Here is a 19,486-nt window from a genome sequence, read left to right on the forward strand (position 1 = left end):
TCTTAACTTGTAAAAATTAACAATGCATACATTACAATTGAAGAACTTACTTTTCCATAACCTCCTTTATAATTGGTGGAGATTTATGATTTTTTAAAGGGTCCAAAATTATGGTCATCCCTCGCATCATCACGAGCACCAACATCCAATGTTGACTAAAACAATAATAAATTATGATTATTATAAAATTAAAATTCAACCATAGTAGTGATGATATTTAAGTAGTTCGTTCTTACTCAACAATCCAAGGAATGAAAAATATTTGGCCTCGTCTATCCGTTGTCATCATCCATTTGGCTATAAGATCCACCGTATAATTTTTACTTTCATCATTGCCAATAGAAAGATGTTCTGTGTCAAAAAATTTGTATAATTGTCATGAATCTTGGGGCATGCTTTCCCAAATGCATCTGTAGAATCAATCATTCATATTACATTTTCAATTAATAAATTAATATCTTCAAAAAAATTAGGCAAAGTTTCCTCTGTTTCTATAGCATATCCAAAAGTATTAGTACCTATAAATTCAATTCAAACAAAACATACAACAAACAACATGCATGTTCTCAACCATAAGCCACCGCAGCACACAAAATTCGCAGAAACTACTTCACTAAGACACACATGTTCTCAACCTTCTGTTATCCCCGCAGCACACAATTTCATCTTAGAACTTACTTCACTACGGATGAATATCTAATAAATTCAAACCCCTCTAATAGTTTGTATGACATAATGGATTGAGTTCAATTTGAATTGATACATACCTCATACCAAATAGCATAGCTGAGGATCCAATATTATCCATGGAGGTTGCTTGATATACGTCTTCCGAAGTGATGAAGATAGCCTCGCGTTCTCCTATAAACTGTGGGTCAATGGGAACTTGTACAACCCCATATATTCCTTTAATGGAATAATACTCCTTCACTATAAATTTTAGACTCAGATCAATTTGTCCCATTGGTTATCTGTTAACCAATTTAAAGGTTTCGGTTGAGTTATTTCAGCAGGGATGACTACGTGAGATCCAACTGATGATAAATGTGGGCTTGGTGATAGGGATTTGTGTTTAGATGAAGATGGACCCTACATAATAGCATTTAACATATCAATATAGTGTACCCATTTAAAAATAAAATTCAAATATCTAAGCAAATAATTTTATACCTGACAAGTTACAATTAAATTTTTTGGCCAAGGCAGGAATGTGTCTCGTGCGTCCCCAACATATCGTATGTTACCAAAGGGAATAGGGATCTCAGCTTCTTCTTGTAAGACATCTATAAGCCAAACCCTCACAAATGAATCATCAAGTACATTTCCATGGATGGTAATTTGGCTACCCATGTTTGGTACAATGATTACACCCTTAGCCACTACATTGTCAATATTATCAGAACACAAATGAACTTCATAGCTCGGCGGTGGTGGAGACTCATAAATTGATCTTCCATCATCTTCATGAAAAAAGGATAGTCTTCGGTATGATGAAAATGATCATCTGCGTTGATGGCAGGTCGATAGACTTCATCACTTGTATTCTCATAATATTGTCCCTCATCAAATTGTCCTTCATCATAGTATCCACACTCATCGTTTTCCTCATTATATTATTCATTTTGAGCTAATCATCTTCAGTCCTAAATTTATGTCTTTTTAGCTCTTCAATCTCAGCTTTTAGCCGAGCAATCTCCTCTTTTGCAATCATTGTTTTATGTTTTTTTCCAAACATTTTGGAAACGGTCGCAGTGAACTGATACGAACCACACCAACGATTGTGGTGAAACCCGACACCAAATATGGCAGCCACCAAGAACACACGAAATTGGAATGAAGAGCCGTGACCCAATGCTTAGCCAAGCACGAACCTTGGTATGAGGAAGACGCCACAAACAGGGATGGGAATCCGTTTGATAAGTCAGGTTGAACGCCACAAGGAACCCCTTGATAAGTTCTAATAGTTTCTTCAAGAACTCAAGAAGAAAAACTCACAAATTTCATTTCATCATAATTTTCCTTTCCCAAACGTTTACAAGGCCTAATATAGCCGAAAATTACATCAAAGACAGGCCCCTTTGTCTTCCAAATGAAAAACCGAAAATTACATCAAGACAAGTCCCTTTGTCTTCCTAATGACAACTGAAAATTACATCAAAGACAAGCCCCTTTGTCTTCCTAATGAAAAACCGAAAATTACAAAAAAAAATACTATTGGACTCACACAAGTCAAGTGTTTGACTTTTCACAAAATAAACAAAGACTAAATAAAAAACGTGATTAAAATAAAAAATACAAGATGACAAAATGTAATAAGACTCATCAAGCTCCTAAACTAAGTCTACTTTGATGAGTAGGACAAGTCTTTGTTCTCCTTCAGTGTTGACCACGGTCTCCTCTTGTTTTAGGACTCTGTGGACTAGGCTGTTAAGTTCTTCTTTGAATCTCTTGGCTCGTGCCCTCGTCACCGGACCAGCTGGAACTTGACTGGGATCTTTAGTCTTGGTGTCCTCATCATTCCCCCCCTCTTGAGAAGGATTTGACCTCAAATCGTCACCTGCATCAAAAGGACTCAAATCAGAAACATTAAAAGTAGCACTAACAGTATACTCACCAGGTAAATCTAGTCGGTAGGCATTGTCATTGATCCTTTCAAGTACTTGAAATGGACCATCTCCTCGAGGTAGCAATTTGGAACGTCTTTGTGCTGGGAATCGCTCTTTCCTCCTGTGTAACCATACCCAATCACCAGGCTCAAAAACCTGCTTATGACGACCCTTGTTAGCTTGCTTAATGTATTGTTCAGTCCTTCTCTCTATGTTGAGTCGTGCCCTCTCATGGATTTGCTTCACAAATTCTGCCTTCTTCTTTCCATCTAAATTCAAATGCTCAGAAACAGGTAAAGGTGATAAATCCAAAGGAGTTAGAGGATTAAAACCATAAACAATTTCAAATGGTGAAAATTTAGTAGCAGAATGCATGGAACGATTATAAGCAAACTCAACATGTGGTAAACAATCTTCCCAAGTCTTAATATTTTTACTTATGATAGCCCTCAACAAGGTGCATAGAGAGTCCTATTAACTACTTCTGTTTGACCATCGGTTTGAGGATGACAAGTGGTAGAAAACAATAGTTTTGTCCCAAGTTTACCCCACAATGTTTTCCAAAAGTAGCTTAAGAATTTAGCATCCCTATCTGATACAATTGTCCAAGGCATACCATGTAATCTCACAATCTCCCAAAAGAACAAATTTGCAACGTTAGAAGCATCATCAGTTTTATGACAAAGGATAAAATGAGCCATCTTAGAAAATCGGTCTACCACCACAAATATTGAATCCCTCCCACGCTTACTTCTAGGTAAACCCAACACAAAATCCATTGAAATATCAACCCATGGTGAACTAGGAATAGGTAGGGGTTTGTAAAGGCCATTTGGTTGAACTCTTGATTTAGCTTGCCTACAAGTGACACACCTACCACAAATTCGTTCAACATCTCGTTTCATGTGGGGGCAAAAGAAGTGCTCTTGTAACATAACTAGGGTCTTAGCAACTCCAAAATGTCCCATCAACCCTCCCCCGTGGGATTCCCGAACTAACAAGTCTCTTAAAGAACAATTAGGTACACACAGCCTATGCTCCCTAAACAAGAAACCCTCATGCCTATAAAATTTTCCCTCAGCAGATTTTTCACAAACACCATAAATCTCCCCAAAGTCATGGTCAACAGGATAAAGCTCCTTAATGTGTTCAAAACCAAGTAACTTAGCATTAAGAGTAGAGATTAAGGCATACCTGCGAGAAAGGGCATCAGCAACCACATTCTCCTTACCTTGTTTATACCGTATGACATAAGGAAATGTCTCAATGTACACAACCCGTCGTGCATGTCTCTTGTTGAGCTTGTGTTGTCCTTTCAAATGTTTCAGGGATTCATGATCTGTGCGAATCACAAACTCTTTCGGCCATAAATAGTGTTGCCATGTTTCTAAAGCTCGCACTAGTGCATACAACTCTTTGTCATAGGTGGGGTAATTAAGGGCAGCCCCACTTAGCTTTTCGCTAAAGTATGCAAGCAGTCTCCCATCCTGCATAAGAACAGCGCCAATACCTATACCAGAAGCATCACATTCAACTTCAAACGTGTTAGAAAAGTTAGGCAAAGCAAGTAAAGGAGCATGAGTAAGCTTGTATTTAAGTAGCTGAAATGCCTCCTCTTGAGTTCACCCCATTTAAATGCTACATTCTTTTTGATAACTTTTGTAAGTGGTGCAGCGATGGTGCTAAAATTCTTCACAAACCTCCTGTAAAAGCTAGCAAGTCCATGAAAAATTCTCACATTACCTATAGTTGTAGCACTCACAACAAAGCCTAGGAAAACAAGCTTATCGGTGCAGAAAGTACACTTACTGAGGTTAGCATATAATTTCTGTTTCGGCACATCCAAAACTGAATGCAAATGTGAAGCATGATCATGCAAACTCTTACTATAAATCAGAATATCATCAAAATACACTACAACAAATTTTCCAATGAAAGCACGCAAAACATGATTCATTAATCGCATGAAAGTGCTAGGTGCATTAGTTAATCCAAAAGGCATGACTAACCACTCATACAGTCCATGTTTAGTTTTAAATGTAGTTTTCCACTCATCCCCTTCTTTCATTCATATTTGATGATACCCACTCTTAAGATCAATCTTGGAAAACACACAAGAACCATGCAACTCATCTAACATATCATCTAAACGAGGGATGGGATGTCGATATTTTACCGTTATGTTGTTGATGGCTCGACAGTCAACACACATCCTCCATGTTCCATCCTTCTTAGGAACAAGAATCACTGGAACAGCACAAGGGCTCATGCTTTCTCTCACATGCCCTTTCTCCATCAATTCTTCAACTTGCCTTTGTAGTTCCTTAGTTTCGTCAGGATTACTTCTGTATGCTGGTCGGTTTGGGATTGAAGCACCTGGAACAAAATCAATTTGATGTTCTATCCCTCGAATAGGTGGTAAACCATGTGGTACCTCCTCGGGAAACACATCCTCGAACTCTTGCAAAATAGAAACAACAACACTAGGCAGCGAATAATCAAGTTGGTTAGTGTTTAAAAGAGCCTCCTTGTACATGAGTAAAATCATTGGCTGTGTTTGTAAGCAATGCTTGCTTAACCTCACTTTTTTTTGCATAAAAATTATTTTGTTTTCTCTCTAATTTTCCCTCATTGATCGAACTCTTCTCTTTCTTTTCTCTGTCACTTGATTCGACCTTTTTTTCTCTTTGTCTCTCTTTTTTCTCACTCTCATTCATCTTTTCACTCTCCTTCTTTTGCTCACTCAATTTTTTTTTTATCACTCAATTTTTGCAGCCTCACTTGGTCTTTGGCGTCAATGGAGCTAGAGTGATTGTTCGTTGACGGAACGTGAATGAGTACTTGTGAAGCCATCATGCTGGACTCGGCCATCAAATTGCCAAGGCCTTCCTAGAAGGAGGTGTCCAGCTTGCATTGGAACCACATCGCACAATACCTTATCCTCATATTTGCCAATTCGAAATGATACCAGAAGTTGTTTTGTAACCCTCACTTCACCACTATCATTCAACCACTGCAACTTGTATGGACGAGGATGTTTAAGAGTTGGGAGCCCCAGCTTCTCAACCATGGAAGAACTAGCAACGTTAGTACAACTACCTCCATCAATAATCACACTACATACCTTGCCTTTCACATGACAACGAGTGTGAAAGATGTTCACCCGCTGCACCTCTTCTTCCTCTTCTTTTGCTTGCAAATTTAAGGCTCGTCGTGTGACTAGTGCAAGCATCTCACCAGATTCTGCCCCAAACTCCTCACCAACCATAGAAGCGTCCTCCAATGGTGGCATGTCATCAAGATCATCTTCCTCTTCAGAATCTATCTCCCCATTATCCCGAATTACCATAACTCGCTTGTTTGGACATTGGCTAGCTATGTGTCCTCGCCCATGACATTTGAAACACTTTATCTCACTAGAACGGGACGAAGTAGGGGCTGTTTTACCTTGAGGGGTCGTGGCTGTTGTGGCTGGTTTTGGTGTAAAGGATGAAGTAGGTTGGTCTTCTTTCTTTGGATAGTTCGACCTCCAAGGTGTTGTACGTGGATTGTGTGGGCTTGGTCTTGGCTTTGAACTTGTACTACCCTTCTTGAGCTGCCTCTCAACTTTGATTGCCACATGCACCAAATCTTCCAATTCCACATAATGGTGTAGCTCAATTGGATTAGCAATCTCTCGGTTCAACCCATTCAAAAATCTTGCCATTGTTGCCTCCCGATCCTCTTCCACATTGGCTCTAATCATAGCCATCTCCATCTCCTTGTAATACTCATCAACACTCTTGTAACCTTGACGAAGACCTTGCAACTTAATGTATAGATCTCGATAATAATGAGATGGTACAAACCGTCGCCTCATCACCCTCTTCATAGCCTCCCAAGTGTCAATGGCACGATCTCCATTTCGCCTCCTGTTGATGCACAACTGATCCCACCAAACAATAGCATAATCAGTAAATTCAATGGCAGCTGTTTTACCTTCTTCATGTCAGAGTAGTTGTGACAATCGAAAACCAACTCCATCTTCTTCTCCCACTCAAGGTATGCTTCAGGATCACTCTTCCCCTGAAATGCTGGAATTCTCATCTTGATATTTCCTAAATAACTATCTACCTGGTTCCTAGCTTCTCTATCCCGACCATACCTCCTATGGTTACCCGCCGACATCCTATCAAACTCTTCATCAGAAACTACCCCTTCCAAATCCCCATCATTCTCATCCTCCCTTTGGTACACCCTATTCCTCCGTGGCCTCCGTTGTGTTCCCTCTTCTACCCTATCCAACCTCTCATGTATTTGTTCACACTCCTCCCTCAACATCCTCCTGTAGAGTCCAAGAACTTTACTTACCTAATTGTTTAGTAGTATTATAGTATGTTTAGTGTTATCATTGTTACTTTGGATTTTTGGTTCAGACCGGGAGTTATTTGGACACTCATAGTAGTACTTATAGATTTTTTAAGTTTAACCTATAGTTTAAGAATATTAAGTATAACCTAAGGTTTGATTAATGTGTCTGATATTAAGGATTATATTATTATATTATAAGGTTTAGACATCAACCAATAGGATTTTAAGCACATGTTTTGAATGGTAATTAAGGATTAAGTATTTTTGAGGATTAAATTAAATAAGGGTAAAAGTTTGAATGTATAGGGTCAGTCAGCAGCTTTGAGCACGTTGAGGGCTTAGTCAAGGCTGTTTACTCCATTCAAACTCAGCTAAAAATGTGTAAATTCGTGTTTAAATATTCAGCGTATGCCGATATATCGCAGCTATAGGGGGCGATATGTCGCAGCACGTAGATACGGAAAACACGAATCGATGCACGGTCGCCTCGGGAACAAAGGTCCAGGCGATATATCGCCTCCACCAGCATGAATTCAAATACATTTGAATTCTTTTCCCTTCAGCCATTCAAACTCCTTCAACAGTCCAGCATCTTCTGAACGAGTCTTCAGCCTCTGCTGAACGATTATTCAAATGATTTTCACTTAAAAAGCCATTATTTTTATTCAAGTAAAATCAAGATATTTTCATTCCCAAACTCTATAAATAGGACCTAGTACCCAGCCATTATTCACCATTTGCTCTAAGTTCAGAGGCTGCTAGTGTTAAGTGAGTGTGAGAGTGTAAACACTTGGTTTGGGGAAAAACTATAAGCTTAAACATCATAAGCTTATCAAACACTTTGGGAAGTGAGTGCTATAGTATTTCTGTGGATGTTAGATTGGTCTTGCAATCTTTGAGGTAAACCCAAGACTCTAGTTCTTTTCTGTATTTTTATGTTAATTCCTTTCTCAAAACCTTCTACTCAGTCCCCTAACCTTATTCTTATTTTGGTTAGGGAATCCAAGCTTTTAAGCATATAAGTCGGTAAGTGTGTTTTCTATGGTTTAGTCTTTCCATCTCTTTCATTTCATCTCCTTTCTTTAGACTTACTCTTTCTTATGGTTTTAGGAGTGTTCCAACAATCCCAACTCAGTCCATAATCTCGGTAACTTTGGTAAGGAAAATAGGCTAGAATTAATATGTTATGTGCTTATGTTATCTATATGTTTATGTTATTAAAAGTGTTATGATATGTATATGTGTATGTTTGTAGGCTTGGGCATATGACCCATATGACTAACAAGACCCCAAATGGGTTATGGGCATATGACCTACTTAGCTAGTAGGACCCCATTAACCCCATGGGCATATGCTTGTTTAGCCTATGGGACCCCAAGTAATAATGGCCATTATAATAAGTGTATGTTATATGTGTTATGTTAAGTCTTTATGTTTTCTTATGAAATTATGTATGTGAGTTTGTGTTAGATTTTCCTTACTGGGCATTAGGCTCACTCCTTTCTGTTTATGTGCAGGAAAATAAGTTTAGAGGCGGAAAGATTCGTGACGCTTGGAGAATGTGTATCGATGATGAATGGAGTCAAGGGGCCGAGCGTTATTCGATTCGAGGATATAGTCTCCTTTTATGTTTTTATGGTTTTTATGTGTATTTTCCGCATTATTATGTAATGTCTTTTATTTTAAATCTTGTTTTGTTTTAAAGACAATGGGATCCCAAAATCCTTCTTAGTATTCTGTTTATTTGTAAATAACTCTTATTTTCAAGTTACTCAATAAATTATGGTATTTTCGTAAAAATGTAAGTTTTATGTATAGTTTCGATAATGGTCCAATTAGTCTAGATTAGTGGGTCATTACACCTCCTCATCTCCCCCATTAAAGCTTCAATTTGTAGATTTGGAACTGTAGGTGGTGGAGTGTCATTGCCTGCATTTCTTTCTGTATTTTGTGACATGATTGAAAATCTGCAAAAAAAATAAGGTTAGAACAGTTATAGAAAAAGACCTCACCACACTCCCTCACGTGTTTTCACTCAAAAATTGTCACTCAAGTCCACTCGTGTTTCACTCAACTTTGATGGCTTTTACCCTCAAATAAGCTCACACCTCTGCCTTTTTCCACTCGTATTCTTTTTTAAGCCCTTTGAAAACTAATCAAACGGAAATATGGAGGTTCAAGCAGCAAATCCTACCAAACAAACCAAACGAACACCGATGAAAAATTCGCGAAAACTGATGATTTTGGAACACTTGTGTGGGGTTTTGGCAAAAAGGCCTCTAGACCATAGGGAACAAGAATAGAACAAAAAAATTTAAGAGAGGTTTCAAGACTTTTTTTTTTTAGGTCTCGGATCCCCTTGACTTTTCCTTTTCTTTCTTCCTTTTTTTTTTTTTTTTATCTCTCAAATTTGATAAACCAGATACTCAATTTCTGAACAGAAAAATTTTGAACACCATAACCAACCCGAAAACCAAGCAAACTGTGGTACTATAACAGATTCAAGAACAAACCAATTTGTGATTCAAGAACACTCCCAATAACAGAAAACCAATATTCCCAAAAACCAATCTGTGATTCAACCAATAAGATCAAAACCAAAATAATTTGTGGCACTATAACAGTCTCGGATTTCACAACAAATAAAGGAACCAATTGACCCAAGGAAACAATCGAAACAAGATTTGTGGCTCAAATTTTACAACAAATAAGGGAAACTTTGGAAACAAAGAAATAATTGAAACAAGGAAACAATTGAAATAAGGAAATCAACAAGCTCTAGAATAGTTTCAGATTTCACAACAAATAAGGGAAACAAGGAAACAATTGAAACAAGGAAATTAACAAGCTCTAGAATAGAAAAACACGACTAGATGAACACGAATTGAATATAGGAACACGAATTGATTTTTTTTTCTTCAGAAACCCTAATATAAGAACACGAATTGAATAGAAAAATCAAATGAAAAAGGATAGGCCAAACCGGATGATCCTAAGCTCTGATACCAACTGATACGAACCACACCAACGATTGTGGTGAAACCCGACACCAAATATGGCAGCCACCAAGAGCACACGAAATTGGAATGAAGAACCGCGACCCAATGCTTAGCCAAGCACGAACCTTGGTATGAGGAAGACGCCACAAACAGGGATGGGAATCCGTTTGATAAGTCAGGTTGAACGCCACAAGGAACCCCTTGATAAGTTCTAATAGTTTCTTTAAGAACTCAAGAAGAAAAACTCACAAATTTCATTTCATCATAATCTGCCTTTCCCAAACGTTTACAAGGCCTAATATAGCCGAAAATTACATCAAAGACAAGCCCCTTTGTCTTACTAATGAAAAACCGAAAATTACATCAAGACAAGCCCCTTTGTCTTCCTAATGAAAACCGAAAATTACATCAAAGACAAGCCCTTTGTCTTCCTAATGAAAACCGAAAATTACAAAACAAAGACTATTGGACTCACACAAGTCAAGTGTTTGACTTTTCACAAAATAAACAAAGACTAAATAAAAAACGTGATTAAAATAAAAAATACAAGATGACAAAATGTAATAAGACTCATCAAGCTCCTAAACTAAGTCTACTTTGATGAGTAGGACAAGTCTTTGTTCTCCTTCAGTGTTGACCACGGTCTCCTCTTGTTTTAGGACTCTGTGGACTAGGCTGTTAAGTTCTTCTTTGAATCTCTTGGCTCGTGCCCTCGTCACCGGACCAACTGGAACTTGACTGAGATCTTTAGTCTTGGTGTCCTCATCATGAACCTACAAAATAATCAATACAGTCCATCATTATACCAATCTAAATAATTCTTAAATAATTCTTGAGTTGGGATTGAATTCCATTCTTACGTAAGTGGTCCTCGAATTCATAATACTCTCCTCCTCGATCAGATCGAAGAACTTTCAATGATTTACCTTATTTCTTTTCAGCTTCAGCTTGGAATTCTTTAAACTTTCCAAAAGTTTCAGATTTCTTTTGCATCAAATATAGGTAACCATATCTTGAAGAATCGTCAATGAAGGTGACAAAATATTCAAACCTCCCTCTTGCTTGCACACTAAGTGGTCTACCCACATCACTGTGTACCAGTTGGAGTGGTTCTATGGATCTTGAACCTTTTGTAGACAAATGTCTTTTGGTCATCTTGCCTTCCAGACAAGATTCACAGACTGGAAGAGAACCAGCAGTTAATTCTCTTAAAGGTCCCTCCTTTGCTAGTATGTTAATTCTATCCAAACCAATATGCCCCAATCTCAAATTCCATAGATATGTTTCACTGTTAGAATCAGTCTCTTGACATTTAATAGACCTTTGGTTTGCAACTTTAAACATTTAAGAGTTGTATACAAATCACTCTTTTGCCTTAAGTTTATACAGCCCATCATCAGATTTTCTATGACATATTTCAATACCAGATCATGATGAATTATTATTGAAAGAAATATACAAAACTTGTTCATGAAACATAGAAACAAAAATTAAGTTTATAGCAAATCCATGAATAAAATAAACATTGTCCAAAACAAGAAATTAATTTTTATCAAATTCTAAACGGGTTGTTCCAACTGCTTTGGCAGAGATGACCTGGCCACTGCCAACGCTCATAGTCACCTCCCCATCAGCAAGCTCCCTCGAAGAACTAAGAATCTGTAAATAAAAGAAAACATGGTTAGTGGCACCAGAATCAACAATCCAAGATGATGTATCATCTTCCACTAAGTAGGCTTCTAAAACAAGTAAATCATATTTACCTTTCTTCTTCTCTTTTAGGTCTGAGAGATAATTTGGATAGTTTCTCTTCCAATGACCCTCAACTCCACAATATAAAACCATGTCTCTTTGGGTTGCTTTTTCTTTGAAGTTTTATTATCCTTATTCTCTTTGTTCTCCTTTCCTTTAGATGACTTTTAAGGCTTTTTTGCGTATTTGTCATTGTCCTTTTCAATGGATTTCTTTTCGTATCTGCAACTCATTTAACACCTGAGTCATATTATACTCCAACTTGTTCATAACATAGTTGGTAGTAAATGTGGAAAAAGTTGGTGTGAGTGATTCAAGTATCTGACTAACTTGAGTCCTTTCATCAATGATTGCTTCATGAACTTCGGCATCATGCATTCTATTGATCATGTTTAGAACATGTTCTCTGACAGAAACTCATTTCTTCATTTTTATGTTCATATAGGCTCTAGTAGCCTCATATCTGCATTGATCGAACTGCTGTCCAAACATTGCTTGAAGAGACTCCCATATTTCATATGCAATCTCCAAATCTTCATGCTTCTTTCTGAGTACATACTAGCAAGCATGTAGCATTTAGCCTTGATGTTTGATAAAACCAAGCATCATACTTCTCCCTAGCAGTTTTGGGAGTAGTGATACGAACCACACCAACATTGTGATGAAACCCGACACCAAATATGGAACAGCCACCAAGAACATACGAGATTGGAATGGAACCGCGACCCAATGCTTAGCCAAGCACGAACCTTGGTATGAAGAAGACGCCACAAACGGGGATGGAATCCGTTTGATAAGTCAGGATGAACGCCACAAGGAATCTCCTTGATAAGTTCAAAAGTTTCTTCAAGAACTCAAGAAGAAATAAACTCACAATTTCATTCCATATAATCTGATTTTTTCCAAATGTTTTCAAGGCCTAATATAGGCGAAAATTACATCAAGACAAGCCCCTTTGTCTTCCTAAAAAAAAAAACCGAAATTTAAAAAAAACAAGCCTTTTGTCTTCCTAATGAAAACCGAAATTAAAGACAAGCCTTTTGTCTTCCTAATGAAAACGGAAAATTAAAGACAAAAGGACTCTTGGACTCACACAACAAGTCAAGTGTTTGACTTTTCACAAAATAAACAAAGACTAAATAAAAAATACAAGATGACAAAATACAATAAGACTCATCAAGCTCCTAAACTGAGTCTTTTGGCTCGCGCCCTCGTCACCAAACCAACTGGAACTAGACTTGGATCTTTAGTCTTGGTGTCCTCATCAAGTAGTGGCAGCAGAAACCTTAGGCCATTCCTTAGTAAAGACAAACTTGTGGTTCTCACAAATCAACACAATGTTCATGTTTGATTACCATGTCATAAAATTATCATTAGTGACTTTTTCATTTACAAGTAAAGCAGTAACAAGGTTTGAGTTATTCATCATAGATGAAATAAATAAATAAAATAGAAAATGAATTCAACATATATTATGAATATCAGTAAGTTTTTGGTAGTAAATATGATGCATGAATGCAACAAATTTAAAAAACACATAAAAAACAATTATTACTAATTCCATAATAAATTAATTTGAAAATTAATGGACCACCATAGGGTAGGTAAGATTAATATCAAATTAATTTTAAGGTAATTCTTAAATCCATAAGTGAAAACTTAAAGTCAACTATTTTCTCTTTTGATGGTCAAGATTAACTAGTCCGCTCGAAAGCCTTGTTAACCTTTGTAAGTGTAACCCATTATTTTAGATTGATTACTTAATTCAAGAGTGTGCCTTAGGGTCAGTCAAACTTGAAATACATCTTTCAATCCTATTCTTTAAAGAAGTTACCTTGAATAACACAATCAAAAACCTTCCTTAGGGGGACAAAAACAAATGTGCCTCGAGGTCCATTCCACGAAACATCAGTGTTACCTAATAATGGAGACCATACGAGTTATTGTTATGACTCCTGCTCCCACTCACTATTTTAGAATATGTGTTTTCTCAAAACATCTTATGTGTTTTAATTAATTAAATTAATTTACCAAATGATATTCTAATAATTACTAATCTCATTAAGCATTGAATCATCACAAGATTTAATCAAACAACTAAATATGCCCTTATACCATCTAGTTAATAAATGTTCTAATTATTAAGAATATCATTTGCCTATCTAATAAAATTAATTATAAAAAAAGTCTTGAAATTAACACTTAAAATCAATTTATCGCGTTGTTCTAGATTAATTATATGATTTATTAAGTGCATATAATCAAATAGGACGTTTCTAATCAAAACATATTTGTACTCGATATGAGATGCATGCTTTAATTAGATACTATGTGGGTAATATGTATGACATGTTATCATGCATGACAATGTTATTAAATGCATTTAATACATTCAAACATTTAAATAAATAAATGAAAGTCGAGTGTTTTGGGTATTTTCTAGAGAAATTATAGCACTTGCAAAATATACAAAATAAAACAAAACCAATGCTTCATGTAGAATCTCCATCTCCATCTTTTGGGCCTTCTATTATTTTTATGCCATCAAGCCCAATTTTGAATTATAAATGACTTCAATAATTTTTAAACAATCTTTTAAAATATTGAACTTTGCTGATTAAAGCCCATATGTTATTTAGGTCCATTTTGAACTTGAGCCACTTAATTCAGAATTTAATTAGAATTTTAAAATTCCAATTAACATTATTGGACCAAGCTCACAAATTCATGGAAACCACCAACAACCCTAGGGCTTGATTAAGGAGCCAAGTGATTAGGGTTTGCAATTTGGGAATCCACTTGGTGGGGCGGCACAAAAGAGCCACCATCACACCAAGCAGCAAAGGCAAGGGAGCGGCAAGGTTGCATGGGAGCGATTGGGCACACAAGGCAGCAAGGGCATGCAGGTGTGCAGTTAGGTGAGCAGGCATGCGAGTACGTTTGGGTAGGAGGCGCTCAGAGGCATAGATAGGCGAGTAGGCGTGAAGAGCATGCTAGGCCGAGACAGGCGCTTTGGTGCGCCTGGTGCGTTTGGGCAGCAAGTGCCGAGAAGGCACCTAGAGGATCGAGGCTTGATTTACACTTTTGCAAATAATTTTAAATGTAGAAAGGAAAATTATAGAAAGTCCTATGCCCTACATGGCTTGCAATTTTGTAGATCTAGAAAAAATAAGAACAATTCCTAAACCCAAAACACCATATAATTAACGACTCTTAAGAACAAACATTCATTAAAATAAACATCCATCCATTCATCACATATTTCAATAATATAAGAATGCATATTATATGTAACGTCTAATAAGGTATTGTGGCTTGATTAGAGTGCCGGGAGGGCATAATTGGATATATGTATGGAATTAATTGATTAAATGTGTGACTACTTGGCATACATGATTTATATGATAATATGAATATATATGCATGTTTATGAGTATTAAATATGCATGTGGGTCCATTCTTGTTAAAAAGGGCATATTTGTGATTTTGGCCCGATGAGGGCATAAATGTGATTATATGTGTTAAATGATTGAGACCATATTATTATGTGGATATATTTCCAGTATTCGGCTTGAGTCGATCCAAGTGAGCGGAATAGTCACAATGGGGTCTAATACCCGACTCGGGGCCCTAGGGGTATTTTGGGAAATTTAACATATATATGGGATTTATTTATCGAGTAATGAGTAATTATTTGGTGATTAGTCGGGTATGTCAGGACTAATTGGGAATTTGTAGGACTACTCGATGAATTAGCAGGAATCAGAATTAATGACCGTTTTGCCCTTAAGGGACAATAAAGGGCTGAGGTAACACTAGGGGTATTTTGGTCTTTGTACTAAGGGATATAATTAGGAAACCTTAGGAGTTAGCCAGAAACAACCAGATAATCCCTCAACTCTCCCACTCTCACGTTCATCTCTCTCTCTCTCTCTAAGGCTTTAGGGGTTCTGAAGAGAAAGCTTAGAATTGAGGCTGGAAGTTGTGGATTCAAGCTGGAATCAGAGCTAGGATCACTGGAGGGTAAGCTCGGGGTTGGAGTCATCATCAAGGTAAGTGATACGAACCACGCCAACAAGTGTGACGAAACCCGACACCAAATATGGAACAGCCACCAAGAACATACGAGATTGGAATGGAACCGCGACCCAATGCTTAGCCAAGCACGAACCTTGGTATGAGGAAGACGCCACAAACGGGGATGGAATCCGTTTGATAAGTCAGGATGAACGCCACAAGGAATCTCCTTGATAAGTTCAAAAGTTTCTTCAAGAACTCAAGAAGAAATAAACTCACAATTTCATTCAACATAATCTGATTTTTCACATTGTTTTGGCAGTCCTTATAAGGACGAAAATTACATGAAAACAAGACCCTTGGTCTTCCTAATGAAATCGAAAAATTAAGGACAGCCCTTTGTCTTCCTAATGAAAACCGAAATTTAAAGACAACCCTTTTGTCTTCCTCATGAAAACCGAAAATTAAAGACAAAAGGACTATTGGACTCACACAAGTCAAATATTTGACTTATCACAAAATAAACAAAGACTAAAAAACGTGATTAAAAATAAAAAGACTCATTACAAGAAGCTAAATATTGATCAAGCTCCTAAACTGGTGTCCTCATCATTCCTCCCCTCTTGGCTTGGATCAACTGGAACTTGACTTGGATTTTGAGTCTTGGTGTCCTCATCATTCCCCCCCTCTTGAGAAAGATTTGACCTCAAATCGTTACCTGCATCAAAAGGACTCAAATCAGAAACATTAAAAGTAGCACTAACAGTATACTCACCTGGTAAATCGAGTCTGTAGGCATTGTCATTGATCCTTTCTAGCACTTGAAACGGCCCATCTCCTCGAGGTAGCAATTTGGAACGTCTTTGTGCTGGGAATCGCTCTTTCCTCATGTGTAACCATACCCAATCACCGGGATCAAAAACCTGCTTGTGACGACCCTTGTTAGCATCAAGTTGGTTAGTGTTTAAAAGAGCCTCCTTAACCTCACTTTTTTTTGCATAAAAATTACTTTGTTTTCTCTCGAATTTTCCCTCACTGATCGAACTCTTCTCTTTCTTTTCTCTCTCACTTGATTCGACCCTTTTCTCTCTTTGTCTCTCTTTTTTCTCACTCTCATTCATCTTTTCACTCTCCTTCTTTTGCTCACTCAATTTTTTTTTATCACTCAATTTTTGCAACCTCACTTGGTCTTCATATACTTGCTTTGGCGTCAATGGAGCTAGAGTGATTGTTCGTTGGCGGAACGTGAATGAGTACTTGTTGGTGAAGCCATCATGCTGGACTCGCCGATCAAATAGCCAAGGCCTTCCTAGAAGGAGGTGTCCAGCTTGCATGGGAACCACATCACACAACACCTCATCTTCATACTTGCCAATTCGAAATGAGACTAGCACCTGTTTTGTAACCCTCACTTCACCACTATCATTCAACCATTGCAATTTGTATGGACAAGGATGCCTAAGCGTTGTAAGCCCCAGCTTGGCAACCATGGAAGCACTAGCAACATTAGTACAACTACCTCCATCAATAATGACACTACATACCTTGTCTCTCACATGACAACGAGTGTGAAAGATGTTCTCTCGCTGCACCTCTTCTTCCTCTTCTTTTGCTTGCAAATTCAGGACTCGCCTTGTGACTAGTGCAAGCATCTCACCAGATTCTGGCCCATACTCATTGTCAGAAGCATCTTCCAATGGTGGCAGCAAGATCATCTTCATCTTCAGAATCTATCTCTCCACTTTCTCGAATCACCATGACTCTCTTGTTTGGACACTGGCTAGCTATGTGTCCTCGCCCCTGACATTTGAAAAACCTTATCTCACTAGAATGAGACTTAGTAGGAGTTGTTTTACCTTGAGGTGGTGTGGCTGTGGTGGCTGGTTTTGGTGTAGATGATGAAGTGGGTTGGTCTTCTTTCTTTGGATAGTTCGACCTCCAAGGTGTTGTACTTGGATTTGACAACAACTCAGATTTCACAAAATAGAAAGAGAATCTCAATGCAAATTCGGATTTTTACAATGAAGAACAAGAGAAACTCACTGTCAATTCAGATTTCACAATAAAACAATAGAAACTCAAGGCCAAATTCGGATTGTACAATAAGAACAATAGAGACTCAATGCCAAATTCGGATTGCACAATAATAAGAACTAGAGAAGTCAATTCCAATTTCGGCTATATAAGGCCTTGAAAACATTTGGAACTCAATGAAAATTCTGTTTTTACAATAAGAACCCTAATTCACGAATTCAGAAACAAAAAGAAAACCAATTAGGGGAAATTGAAACAAAGAAAACAGATTATTTGGTTAATGAAAATTGGAATAAGGAAACAAGGAAATTCATAAATCAACAAGCTCTAGCATAGTTTCGGATTTCACAACAAATAAGGGAAACAAGGAAATTAACAAGCTCTAGAATAGACAAAACAAGACTAGATGAACACGAATTGATTATAGGAACACGAATTGATTTTTTTTTTTTTTGTAATTTTTTTTTCAGAAATCCTAATATAAGAACACGAATTGAAAGAAAAAAAAACACAAAGTAAAGGATAGGCCAAACCAGATGATCCTAAGCTCTGATACCAACTGATACGAACCACGCCAACAAGTGTGACGAAACCCGACACCAAATATGGAACAGCCACCAAGAACATACGAGATTGGAATGGAACCGCGACCCAATGCTTAGCCAAGCACGAACCTTGGTATGAGGAAGACGCCACAAACGGGGATGGAATCCGTTTGATAAGTCAGGATGAACGCCACAAGGAATCTCCTTGATAAGTTCAAAAGTTTCTTCAAGAACTCAAGAAGAAATAAACTCACAATTTCATTCAACATAATCTGATTTTTCACATTGTTTTGGCAGTCCTTATAAGGACGAAAATTACATGAAAACAAGACCCTTGGTCTTCCTAATGAAATCGAAAAATTAAGGACAGCCCTTTGTCTTCCTAATGAAAACCGAAATTTAAAGACAACCCTTTTGTCTTCCTCATGAAAACCGAAAATTAAAGACAAAAGGACTATTGGACTCACACAAGTCAAATATTTGACTTATCACAAAATAAACAAAGACTAAAAAACGTGATTAAAAATAAAAAGACTCATTACAAGAAGCTAAATATTGATCAAGCTCCTAAACTGGTGTCCTCATCATTCCTCCCCTCTTGGCTTGGATCAACTGGAACTTGACTTGGATTTTGAGTCTTGGTGTCCTCATCAGTAAGGTCTAAGTCATGTCATAGTGAAATTCTGCTGTTAGTATAGGTTTTCTTAAGTTCTTTAAGTTTCAAAGGTTTTGCTGAACTCTTAGTTCCTAGGAGAATTTTGGTTAGATTTCTACGCGATTGTGTTGCTCTTAGTATGCTATTGAGGTGTAGATGCTCAATACTGGATTTGATGCATGTTATGTTTCATTTTGATGAATTAAGCTGAGGAAAAACGTAGTGAAAATATGCAGGTTTTTCTAGGATTTGGGCTCGAGCCGCGACCTTGTTCTTAAGGCGCCGCGGCCCGTGTCCCCCAGAAGAGAGCCTCGGGGCTCTCTGATTTGTAGCACGCCGCAGCCCTAGGGGGGATGGGCCACGACTCTAATTGGGAGAAATAGACAAATTAGGTTTTTGGGCTCGAGAACTCAAACCCAAGTCCTCGGAAGGATTCTACTACCCGGTTTAGTAGAATTTGAGGTCTCGGAGGCTAGTATGTTATTCTAAAGCTTTTAATTAGTTTAGATTTTGATAGTTGTCCATTAT

The sequence above is a fragment of the Humulus lupulus genome, chromosome 4, assembly GCF_963169125.1.
Source record: "Humulus lupulus chromosome 4, drHumLupu1.1, whole genome shotgun sequence".
NCBI lineage: Eukaryota > Viridiplantae > Streptophyta > Magnoliopsida > Rosales > Cannabaceae > Humulus > Humulus lupulus.